An 11,661-nucleotide genomic window follows, 5' to 3' on the forward strand; every position below is an offset into this window, starting at 1 on the left:
TATATATATAGAACCTCTCCTAAGGAAAACCTCAGCAATTCAAAGAAATATTCGTGCAGGAGGATTTTCATTGCGATATTACACAAAATAAGCAAATAATCAGAAACAATATCTCAATAATATAGAAATGCTTAATAAATGACTATGCATGCATAAAATTAAATGTTCTAGAAACATTAGAAAAACTAAATGATATAAAAAGGTTTACAAGATTGTATAAAGAAAATGTAAAATATAAAAAACTATACAAGGAACATCTATCTACCATCTATGTATATCTAGCATCTGTCTATCCATCCATCCATCCATCCATCACCTGTCTTCTGTCACCTTAGAAAAGAGAATAAAAATAAGTTAATAGTGCCTAAAAAAATAGGCACTTGTGTACATTTAAATTAGGAATGATAAAAGTTTTAGATGCTACACACCAAAATATATATTAAAGTTTGGAAGGGAATAAATGGAGGAGGACTGAAAGATGCATTCAACATTTGATCACAGGTACTTGTATCCTGGAATAGTTCATGGACTATGTATGCCCTTACACGCATGAAATCCTGTCCCCAAATGCAGCCAAAAAGAGTGTGCATACACTACAAAATGGGCATTTCAAGTGATTCACTTCTTCACACAGCTTACAGCACTTTTATTATTATTTTTTAAATAGTTTCCCCATTTGTCTTGTTTGTTCCCTGGTTTTTACATTTTATTTGATTAAGGATCTTTGTAAAATCCACAGTTTGCAACTGATTGATCTGTATGTGAAGTCTCTTCAATCTCCATAGCTTGTTGGGGTGGGGGTGGAGAGGGATGATGATGATGATGATGATGATGAGTATGTTAACTATTTCTAGAAGGAATGGGATTGTATGTCTTGCAGAGTTTTATACAGTTTTCATTTGGTTTATTGCAATTCCACGGTTTCACTTAACATTTCAGTCTGGCATCTGTTGTTCCAAGGGAAATAATAGTTGGAAATGAAGTCTTGATCGGGTTCGTGTTCTGTTTTACAGAAAGATGCATTCTAAGGTGGTTTTGTGACCATCCATCAGCAGGCAACTGTTATCTTGGAAGAATCTATTTTTGAAGTTAACAAGCACTCTTATCTTCCATGGATCCAGTATCATTTGTAGTTGCAAATAGTGATATTCAAGTTATATTATCCTGTCATTTATTACACGGAGCTCTTATACTGTTCTTTATGCCTTCAACCTTCCATAGTAGAAACATAAATTTTAGTATAAATTTGAGTTAACATTTCAACTGTTTGAACGTATTTTTTAAAAAGCAGGTAGGATAGGAAGTTGCCTACAATTCGGAGCCACAAGCTGGCAAATTAACCGGCATCTGGATGCCTCTCCAAAGATAAAGCCAGGAACGCCTGTGGAAGGAAACTATCGTGAGAGGTAATGAAAAAGACCAGAGAACCAGCTGCAGGATGAGAGGCTATGGAGATAGTTTTTGTGAGGCGGGAATTTGCTGCAGCCTGCCGGTGGGCCGGAGCTGGAATTATGGCTGAGGAAGCAGAAAGGAAGCTGTTTAGGGACCCACCTACTCTCCCCTTGCCCACTGCGTGCTTTCCAGGGAAATTAAATTCTTGCCTCTAGCTGTGGACTTTGGTGGAGGCTGTTGTGAAAAACAGCAGTTGATGAAAGTGTTGTCTCTTGAAATCTGAAAAGAGGATAAGGCCTGGATCTCTACTTAACTCCCGTCTCCCAGGGCAAAGCTGCGGCATCTGATGAGGGTGTGCACATGGGGGCACCACTGGGCCAAGATCCAGGAGCAAGAGCTGTGCTAGAAGAGAGAGGGGTGAACAATGAAGGACTGCAGTTGCCCAAGATAGGACTTTTTTTTTTTTTTTTTAAATAAAGATGTTTATTTGAGAGAGCGAGAGAGCATGAACAGGGAAGGGGCAGATACAGAATCCGAAGCAGGCTCCTGGCTCTGAGCTGTCAGCACGGAGCCTGATGTGGGGCTCGAACTCAGGAGCTGTGACATCATGACCTGAGCAGGTCTGCCACCCAACCCACTGAGCGACTGAGCCACCCAGGCGCCCCTCAAGATAGGACTTTAAGATGATTCTAAGCAGGGGCACCTGGATGGCCTTGAACTTTGGCTCAGGTCATGATCTCAGAGTTCGTAGGTTTGAGCCCCACCTTGGGCTCTGTGCTGACAGCTCAGAATCTGGAGCCTGCTTTAAGATTCTGTTTCTCCCTCTCTCTTTGTCCCTCCCCTGCTCATGCTCTGTCTCCCAAAAATAAATGCTAAAAAACAAATAAAACTATTCTAAGCATAAAACCTTGGTATGTAGCTCAGAAAATAGCTAGTCTAGGTCATTGATGGCCACGAGAGAACAAATTTGTACCCCAGTGGACATTTGTCAATGACCGAAGACATTTGTCCTTGTCAAAGAGTTGAAGGAAGAGGACCCAATTTGTCTTTGTCTCCAAGTTAGGCGGAAGAGGATTGGTCCTGGCCTCTAGCCGGTGGAGGCCAGTATTCTCAAACATCCTACAAAGCAGTCACCCAGCCGCAAATGTCCGTAGTGCCGGGACTGAGAATACCAAGCCAAGGCCAAGGGTTAAAACACCAGCTCTGCTCAATGCAAACGCTGACAAAGCCCGCAGCAAGGGCCCTAAGAGACAGAAGCTGGGACAGGTAACGGCCACCTCGCCGAAGAAGGCGTTGGTGTTGGAAGTGGACAGACGGTCAGGAGTGGGACCACAATCTGTCTCGGACCCGGGGTCTCCTCCCAGAACCCCCCGGCCGGCTGGCGTGGGGCCCCTGGCACCCCGGCCGGCTTTCCCCAGGGGCTGGGTCGCGGGCGCAGGGCGGGCCAGACGCTGCACCCGGGGGCAACAGTCTCGTCAACGGACATCAGCATCAGACCCCACGGGGTGATCGAGCCCGGAGGGGGTCAGGCCGGGCGGGGTCCGCGCGTCCTCGTCGCGGGCGGAGAACACGCTGCGGCGTCGGATCGAAGGGCAGCAGCAGAGAGAAGGGCAGCGGGAGGACGGCATCCGGGACCCCTGCGCGCGACGCCCCAGGAAGGCCCGGGGACCGGCCTCCAGGGCTCCTCCCGCACGGCACAGCCACCCCGTTCTCCGCCACCCTCGCCTCGGCCTCGCGCTCCTGTGCCGCCAGCCTCTCCCCTTTCTGCCCCCGCGACCTGTCTGTTCTTCCCCGTGAGGCCCCTGCTCGGCGCCCTCCGCCACTTCTGCTCTGCCCGGTACCCACCTCCCCCTTCGGCGGACCTCGGCTCCTTCCGCCCGCCTTGGGCTCCTTTCGTATAACGCCGCCTCGCCGCCTCTCCCGCTCCTCCGTTCCGCTCCTTCCGTCGGGCTCTCGCCGCCTCGCCTCTGCATTCCGGTTTCCGGCCACGGTTCGGCTCTTTCCGCCTCTCCCCGCCACCCTGGGCTCTGGCGGACTGTCACTGTCGGGTCGGGTTCCTGTGTCTGATTCAAGGCCCAGCCACAGAGGTGTGGGAGCGCCACTTCCCACATCCTGGCTAGTAACATAATGAACTTGAAAAATGAAAAGAGGAATCTCCGTATTTTACTTGGTAGTTTTCTTTTGAAGGGTTGTTGGGAATCATCTCGTCTGTTGAGACTGTTCTGCATTTTCTGTGAGCTCTGTTCCAGCATTTACCTATTTCTCCAATGGATTCTTGGTCTTTTTCTTTGGTTTGGTAAGATCTCTAATACTAATAAATTAGCTCTTGGTGATGAGTTGCCAACATTTTCCTTTTTTTTTTTTTTTTTTTTTTTGGCCTCAAGTTTTTTCCTTGCAGATTTTTAAAAATGAAATCAAATGTATTAATTTTTGTTTCTTCTTGTTTTATGTATAGTTTAAAAAGACTATCTCTCCTTTGAGATTATATATAAAATATTTATGCCTTGGTTTCTTCTAGGACTTTAATCGCTTCCCATTTTCACATCAAATCAAATAAAATGCTCATTTCACAAACCAACTAGTGGTTCTGACATGATTTTTTACTTTATTTTTATTTTTTGCCACGTAGTACTCCACTGTGTATATAAACCACAATTTCTTTATCCATTCATCAGTTGATGGACATTTAGGCTCTTTCGATAATGTGGCTATTGTTGAGAGTGCTGCTATACACATTGGGGTACAAGTGCCCCTATGCATCAGTACTCCTGTATCCCTTGGGTAAATTCCTAGCAGTGCTATTGTTGGGTCATAGGGTAGGTCTATTTTTAATTTTTTGAGGAACCTCCACACTGTTTTGCAGAGTGGCTGCACCAATTTGCATTCCCACCAACAGTGCAAGAGGGTTCCCGTTTCTCCACATCCTCTCCAGCATCTATAGTCTCCTGATTTGTTCATTTTGGCCGCTCTGACTGGCGTGGGGTGATATCTGAATGTGGTTTTGATTTGTATTTCCCTGATGAGGAGCGACGTTGAGCATCTTTTCATGTGCCTGTTGGCCATCCGGATGTCTTCTTTAGAGAAGTGTCTATTCATGTTTTCTGCCCATTTCTTCACTGGGTTATTTGTTTTTCGGGTGTGGAGTTTGGCGAGCTCTTTATAGATTTTGGATACTAGCCCTTTGTCTGATATGTCATTTGCACATATCTTTTCCCATTCTGTTGGTTGCCCTTTAGTTTTGTTGGTTGTTTCCTTTGCTGTGCAGAAGCTTTTTATCTCCATAAGTTCCCAGTAGTTCATTTTTGCCTTTAATTCCCTTGCCTTTGGGGATGTGTCAAGTAAGAAATTGCTACGGCTGAGGTCAGAGAGGTCTTTTCTTGCTTTCTCTTCTAGGGTTGCTGTCCAGTTCTCCCAGCAACATTTGTTAAAGAGACCGTCTTCTGTTGAATGTTCTTTCCTGCTTTGTCAAAGATTAGTTGGCCATACATTTGTGGGTCTAGTTCTGGGGTTTCTATTCTGTTCCATTGGTCTATGTGTCTGTTTTTGTGCCAATACCATGCTGTCTTGATGATTACAGCTTTGTAGTAGAGGCTAAAGTCTGAGATTGTGATGCCTCCTGCTTTGGTCTTCTTCAAAATTACTTTGGCTATTCGGGGCCTTTTGTGGTTCCATATGAATTTTAGGATTGTTTGTACTAGCTTCAAGAAGAATGCTGGTGCAATTTTGATTGGGATTGCATTGAATGTGTAGATCGCTTTGGGTAGTATTGACATTTTGACAATATTTATTCTTCCAATCCATGAGCACGGGATGTTTTTCCATTTCTTTATATCTTCTTCAATTCCCTTCATAAGCTTTCTATAGTTTTCAGCATACAGATCTTTTACATCTTTGGTTAGGTTTATTCCTAGGTATTTTATGCTTCTTGGTGCAATTGTGAATGGGATCAGTTTCTTTATTTGTCTTTCTGTTGCTTCATTATTAGTGTATAAGAATGCAACTGATTTCTGTACATTGCTCTTGTATTCTGCAACTTTGCTGAATTCATGTATCAGTTCTAGCAGACTTTTGGTGGAGTCTATTGGATTTTCCATGTATAATATCATGTCATCTGCAAAAAGTGAAAGCTTGACTTCATCTTTGCCAATTCTGATGCCTTTGATTTCATTTTGTTGTCTGATTGCTGATGCTAGAACTTCCAACACTATGTTAAACAACAGCGGTGAAAGTGGACATCCCTGTCGTGTTCCTGATCTCAGGGAAATTTCTCAGTTTTTCCCCATTGAGGATGATATTAGCTGTGGGCTTTTCATAAATGGCTTTTACGATCTTTAAGTATGTTCCTTCTATCCCGACTTTTTCGAGGGTTTTTATTAAGAAACGATGCTGAATTTTGTCACGCCTTTTCTGCATCAATTGACAGGATCATATGGTTCTTATCTTTTCTTTTATTAATGTGATGTATTACGTTGATTGATTTGCGAGTGTTGAACCAGCCCTGCAGCCCAGGAATGAATCCCACTTGATCGTGGTGAATAATTCTTTTTATATGCTGTTGAATTCGATTTGCTAGTATCTTGTTGAGAAGTTTTGCATCCATATTTGTCAGGGATATTGGCCTGTAGTTCTCTTTTTTTCTGGGTCTCTGTCTGGTTTGGGAATCAAAGTAATGCTGGCTTCATAGAATGAGTCTGGAAGTTTTCCTTCCCTTTCTATTTTTTGGAACAGCTTGAGAAGGATAGGTATTATCTCTGTTTAAATGTCTGGTAGAACTCCCCAGGAAAGCCATCTGGTCCTGGACTCTCATTTGTTGGGAGATTTTTGATAACTGATTCAATTTCTTCGCTGGTTATGGGTCTGTTCAAGCTTTCTATTTCCTCCTGATTGAGTTTTGGAAGTGTGTGGGTATTTAGGAATTTGTCCATTTCTTCCAGGTTGTCCAGTTTGTTGGCATATAATTTTTCATAGTATTCCCTGATAATTGCTTGTATTTCTGAGGGATTGGTTGTAATAATTCCATTTTCATTCATGATTTTATCTATTTGGGTCCTCTCTCTTTTCTTTTTGAGAAGCCTGGCTAGAGGTTTATCAATTTTGTTTATTTTTTCAAAAAACCAACTCTTGGTTTCGTTGATCTGCTCTACAGTTTTTTTAGATTCTATATTGTTTATTTCTGCTCTGATCTTTATTATTTCTCTTCTTCTGCTGGGTTTAGGCTGTCTTTGCTGTTCTGCTTCTATTTCCTTTAGGTGTGCTGTTAGATTTTGTATTTGGGATTTTTCTTGTTTTGAGATAGGCCTGAGGATTGCAATGCATTTTCCTCTCAGGACTGCCTTTGCTGCATCCCAAAGCGTTTGGATTGTTGTATTTTCATTTTCATTTGTTTCCATATATTTTTAAATTTCTTCTCTAATTGCCTGGTTGACCCACTCATTCTTTAGTAGGGTGTTCTTTAACCCCCATGCTTTTGGAGGGTTTCCAGACTTTTTCCTGTGGTTGATTTCAAGTTTCATAGCATTGAGGTCTGAAAGTATGCATGGTATGATTTCAATTCTTGTACACTTATGAAGGGCTGTTTTGTGACCCAGTATGTGATCTGTCTTGGAGAATGTTCCATGTGCACTCAAGAAGACAGTATATTCTGTTGCTTTGGGATGCAGAGTTCTAAATATATCTGTCAAGTCCATCTGATCCAATGTATCATTCAGGGCCCTTGTTTCTTTATTGACTGTGTGTCTAGATGATCTATCCATTTCTGTAAGTGGAGTATTCAAGTCCCCTGCAATTACCACATTCTTATCAATAAGGTTGCTTATGTTTGTGAGTAATTGTTTTATATATTTGGGGGCTCCTGTATTCAGCGCATAGACATTTATAATTGTTAGCTCTTCCTGATGGATAGACACTGTAATTATTATATAATGCCCTTCTTCATCTCTTGTTACAGCCTTTAATTTAAAGTCTAGTTTGTCTGATATAACTATGGCTACTCCAGCTTTCTTTTGACTTCCAGTAGCATGATAGATAGTTCTCCATCCCCTCACTCTCAATCTGAATGTGTACTCAGGTCTAAAATGAGTCTCTTGTAGACAGCAAATAGATGGGTCTTGTTTTTTATCCATTGTGATACCCTATGACTTTTGGTTGGCGCATTTAGTCCATTTACATTCAGCGTTATTATAGAAAGATATGGGTTTAGAGTCATTGTGATGTCTGTATGTTTTATGTTTGTAGCGATGTCTCTGGTACTTTGTTTCACAGGATCCCCCTTAGGATCTCTTGTAGGGCTGGTTTAGTGGTGACGAATTCCTTCAGTTTTTGTTTGTTTGGGAAGACCTTTATCTCTCCTTCTATTCTAAATGACAGACTTGCTGGATAAAGGATTCTCGGCTGCATATTTTTTCTGTTCATCACATTGAAGATCTCCTGCCATTCCTTTCTGGCCTGCCAAGTTTCAGTAGAGAGATCGGTCATGAGTCTTATAGGTCTCCCTTTATATGTTAGAGCACGTTTATCCCTTGTTGCTTTCAGAATTTTCTCTTTATCCTTGTATTTTGCCAGTTTCACTATGATATGTCATGCAGAAGATCGATTCAAGTTATGTCTGAAGGGAGTTCTCTGTGCCTCTTGGATTTCAATGCCATTTTCCTTCCCCAGATCAGGGAAGTTCTCAGCTATTATTTCTTCAAGTACACCTTCAGCACCTTTCCCTCTCTCTTCCTCCTCTGGAATACCAATTATGCGTAGGTTATTTCTCTTTAGTACATCACTTAGTTCTCTAATTTTCCCCTCATACTCCTGGATTCTTTGTATCTCTCTTTTTCTCAGCTTCCTCTTTTCCATAATTTTATCTTCTCGTTCACCTGTTCTCTCCTCTGCCTCTTCAATCCGAGATGTGGTTGTTTCCATTTTATTTTGCAGCTCGTTTATAGCATTTTTTTAGCTCCTCCTGACTATTCCTTAGTCCCTTGATCTCTGTAGCAATAGATTCTCTGCTGTTCTCTGTACTGTTTTCAAGCCCAGAGATTAATTTTATGACTATTATTCTAAATTCACTTTCTGTTATATTGTTTAAATCCTTTTTGATCAGTCCGTTAGCTGTTGTTATTTCCTGGAGATTCTTTTGAGGGGAATTCTTCCATTTGGTCATTTTGGATAGTCCCTGGAGTGGTGCGGAACTGCAGGGCACTTCCCCTGTGTTGTCTTGAATAACTCGCGTTGGTGGGCAGGGCCACCGTCAGGCCTGATGTCTGCCCCCAGCCCACTGCTGGGGCCACAGTCAGACTGGTGTGACTTCTCTTCCCCTCTCCTAGGGGCGGGATTCACTGTGGGGTGGCGTGGCCCATCTGGGCTACTTGCACACTGCCAGGCTTGTGGTGCTGGGATCTGGTGTATTAGCTGGGGTGGATCGGCAAGGTGCATGGGGGCGGGAGGGGTAGGCTCAGCTCGCTTCTCCTTTGGTGATCCACTTTGGGAGGGGCCTCTCTTCTGTGGGCCTCTCGTCTGCACTTGGTTCTGGAGACTCTGTTCTGCTAGTCTTCTGGCGGTTTTCTGGGTTATTTAGGCAGGTGTAGTTGGAATCTAAGTGATCAGCAGGACGTGGTGAGCCCAGCGTCCTCCTACGCCGCCATCTTCCCCAGGTCCCCCTGACATGATTTTTTAAAACAATCCATTTTTCCTTTAGTGACTTAGCACATCACCTGCGCCCAATTTATTATGAAAAAATTTCAAGTATGGGGATAATTTGAAAGAGTTTTACAGTGAACACTCGTGTTGTGGGCTGAATTCTGTCCCCTCACGTTCACATGTTGAAGCCCAAATCACTGGCACCTCCTCACATGACCATATTCTGAGGTTGAGCCTTTCAAGAATTAAGGTTAAATGAGGCCATTAGGGTGTCCTTATGAGGAGAGGAGATTAAAACATATGGACCAAGAGATGGCAGGAGCACACACACTCAGAGGGATGACCACCACACAGAGAGGCAGCAAGAGGGTGGTCATCTGCAAGCCAAGGAGAGAAGCCTCAGAAGAAGCCAACTTTGCTGGCATCTTGAGCTTGGACTTCCAGAACTGTGGGAAAGTAAATTTCTGTTGCTTAAGTCCCCTAGTCTGTGGTGTTTTGTTTAGGCGGTCCTAATGAACTAATATCCACCCCTAGATTCTACAGCATTTTTCTATACGTGCTTTGCTACTTTCATTCCTCTATCATCCATCAATCCACCATTAAAAAAAAAAGGCGGGGGTGGGCGCCTGGGTGGCTCAGTTGGTTAAACATCTGACTTCGGCTCAGGTCATGATCTCACGGTTCGAGCCCCACATCGGGCTGTGTGCTGACAGCTCGGAGCCTGGAGCCTGCTTCGGATTCTGTGTTTCCTTCTCTCTCTGCCCCTCCCCAGATCACACTCTGTCTCTCTCTCTCTCTCTCAAAAATAAACATTAACAAAAATTAAAAAAAAAAAACATGTTGAAGTAGGTTGCAGACAGCAGTAAACTTCATCCCCAAACATTTTAGCACACAGAGTTCAAAAATCAGGGCTGGGAGATCTTTCAACGCAGCTTGGTGAATGGCTAGCTCTTTGCCGCTGAGTTGGTTCTTCTCACGTGGATATCTCCCTGGGGTTGCTTGGGTACCTTCATGGGGTGGCCGATGGCTTCTCCCTTAGAGGAAGCAACCTAGGAGACTAAGGAGGGAGCTCCACTGTGTTTTAGGACATAGCCCCAGATATGACATACTGTCCCTTCTGTAACGTTGTGTTGCTCACTTGGGTCACGTCTGATTCAGTGTGGGAGGAGACCGCACAGGGCATGGGTACCAAGTGCAAGGACCCTTGGTGGCCATCTTGGAGGCTAGCAGATGCACCCACCTCTCCTCTAGGCCACTTCTCTTCGTCAGCCCAGAATTTCTTTGTTCTGCTCATTTTTCTCCTGAGAGCCTGGTTTCTGGTCATTGTAGCTGTTTGGAGCCTCATGAATTCACTCGTGGCATTGGACCAACTTAGAAGGTCTCCTTTCTTCCTTTACTTCTTTAACTCCTCTCCCCTCTCTATCCCTCTCAGCCTTGACCCCAGCTCCAGCCTTTCTCATTCACTATTGCCTCTTTGCGGAGATGATCTGAGGGTCAGCTGGGAATGGGTCCGCTAGGGCAGGAAATGTTGGAGGAAATTTTGCTTCCTGAGCTCCTGTCTCTTGGATAATGAGAGCTTGGGGTCTCTGCTGGCTTATCAGGACTATGATTGCCTTCCTTCTTCTTCTTTTTAATGTTTATTGATTATGAGAGAGAGAGAGAGAAGGGTAGAGAGGGAGTAGGAGGGAAAGAGGGAGAAAGAGAAGGGGAGAGGGGCAGAGGGAGAGGGAGGGAAAGGAGGGAGGGAGAAAGAGAGAAAGGAGGGGATATGGGAGGAGGGAGGGAGGGAGGCAGAGAGAGAGAGAGAGAGAGAGAGAGAGAGAGACAGACAGACAGACAGACAGACAGTCATAGCAGGCTCCACACTGAGTATGAAGCTTTATGCAGGGTTCAATCGCATGACTGTGATGTCATGACCCAAGCTGAAATCAAGAGTCAGACACTTAACCAACTGAGCCACCCAGGTGCCCTGACTGTCTTCCTTGTTCTGAGATGGGTCCTCAACATTCCCTAAGACGAGGGACATTTGGTTTGATGGGGCTCTACCTATCCACTATAACTTGGGGACAGAGATCTCTGTATTGCACGAAGAGGCTGAGAAGTTACCTGCTGGGGCTCAGATGATTCTGTGCTTGGGATAAAGGAGGGTCTCCACAGGGGCAGTCATCTCATGCTGGGGGGACTTGAGGGATTTACACTGTGGGCTTCCCTCCTCATTCAGTTGAGGGTGCTGCTTGCTGACCCTTCCATCAACTTTATTTTGTGACCATGGGAATAGATGCAGTTTTCTAGGACTGCCTGACACCTATGTTGGAGAACCTGGAGTCTTGCCTGTTGAAACTGGTATTGCTTCCCTTGGGGGAGACGGGTTGCTCTTTGCTGGGGATATTCGTCTACCTGGTCTGGGGGAGTCAAGGCAGGCAAGCTGTGACTCGTGCTGAGTGAGAATGGTGGGGCATTTGCTGGGGCTCCTGTCTCCTTTCGTGTGTGGGGATTACAAGTAGCTTTTTGGGATTTCCATCATCACGAATCTTGGAGGGATATGGGGGAATCACTTGTTGAGACTTGTATCATCAGATGAAACCCTCATGATGCTGGAGGTAACTGGGAAGTATGAGGCTGGGGCTCCTATTGTGTCTGGTG

The 11,661-nt window shown here is 44.4% G+C and overlaps 1 protein-coding gene across 3 annotated transcripts in view; it reads right to left on the minus strand.

The window, feature by feature from the left end:
• Positions 1-11,661, minus strand: part of ZNF557 (zinc finger protein 557) — a 106,473-nt gene that overhangs the window by 60,377 nt on the left and 34,435 nt on the right. The window lies entirely within an intron of this gene.

The sequence above is a fragment of the Panthera uncia genome, chromosome A2 (assembly GCF_023721935.1).
Source record: "Panthera uncia isolate 11264 chromosome A2, Puncia_PCG_1.0, whole genome shotgun sequence".
Taxonomy (NCBI): domain Eukaryota; kingdom Metazoa; phylum Chordata; class Mammalia; order Carnivora; family Felidae; genus Panthera; species Panthera uncia.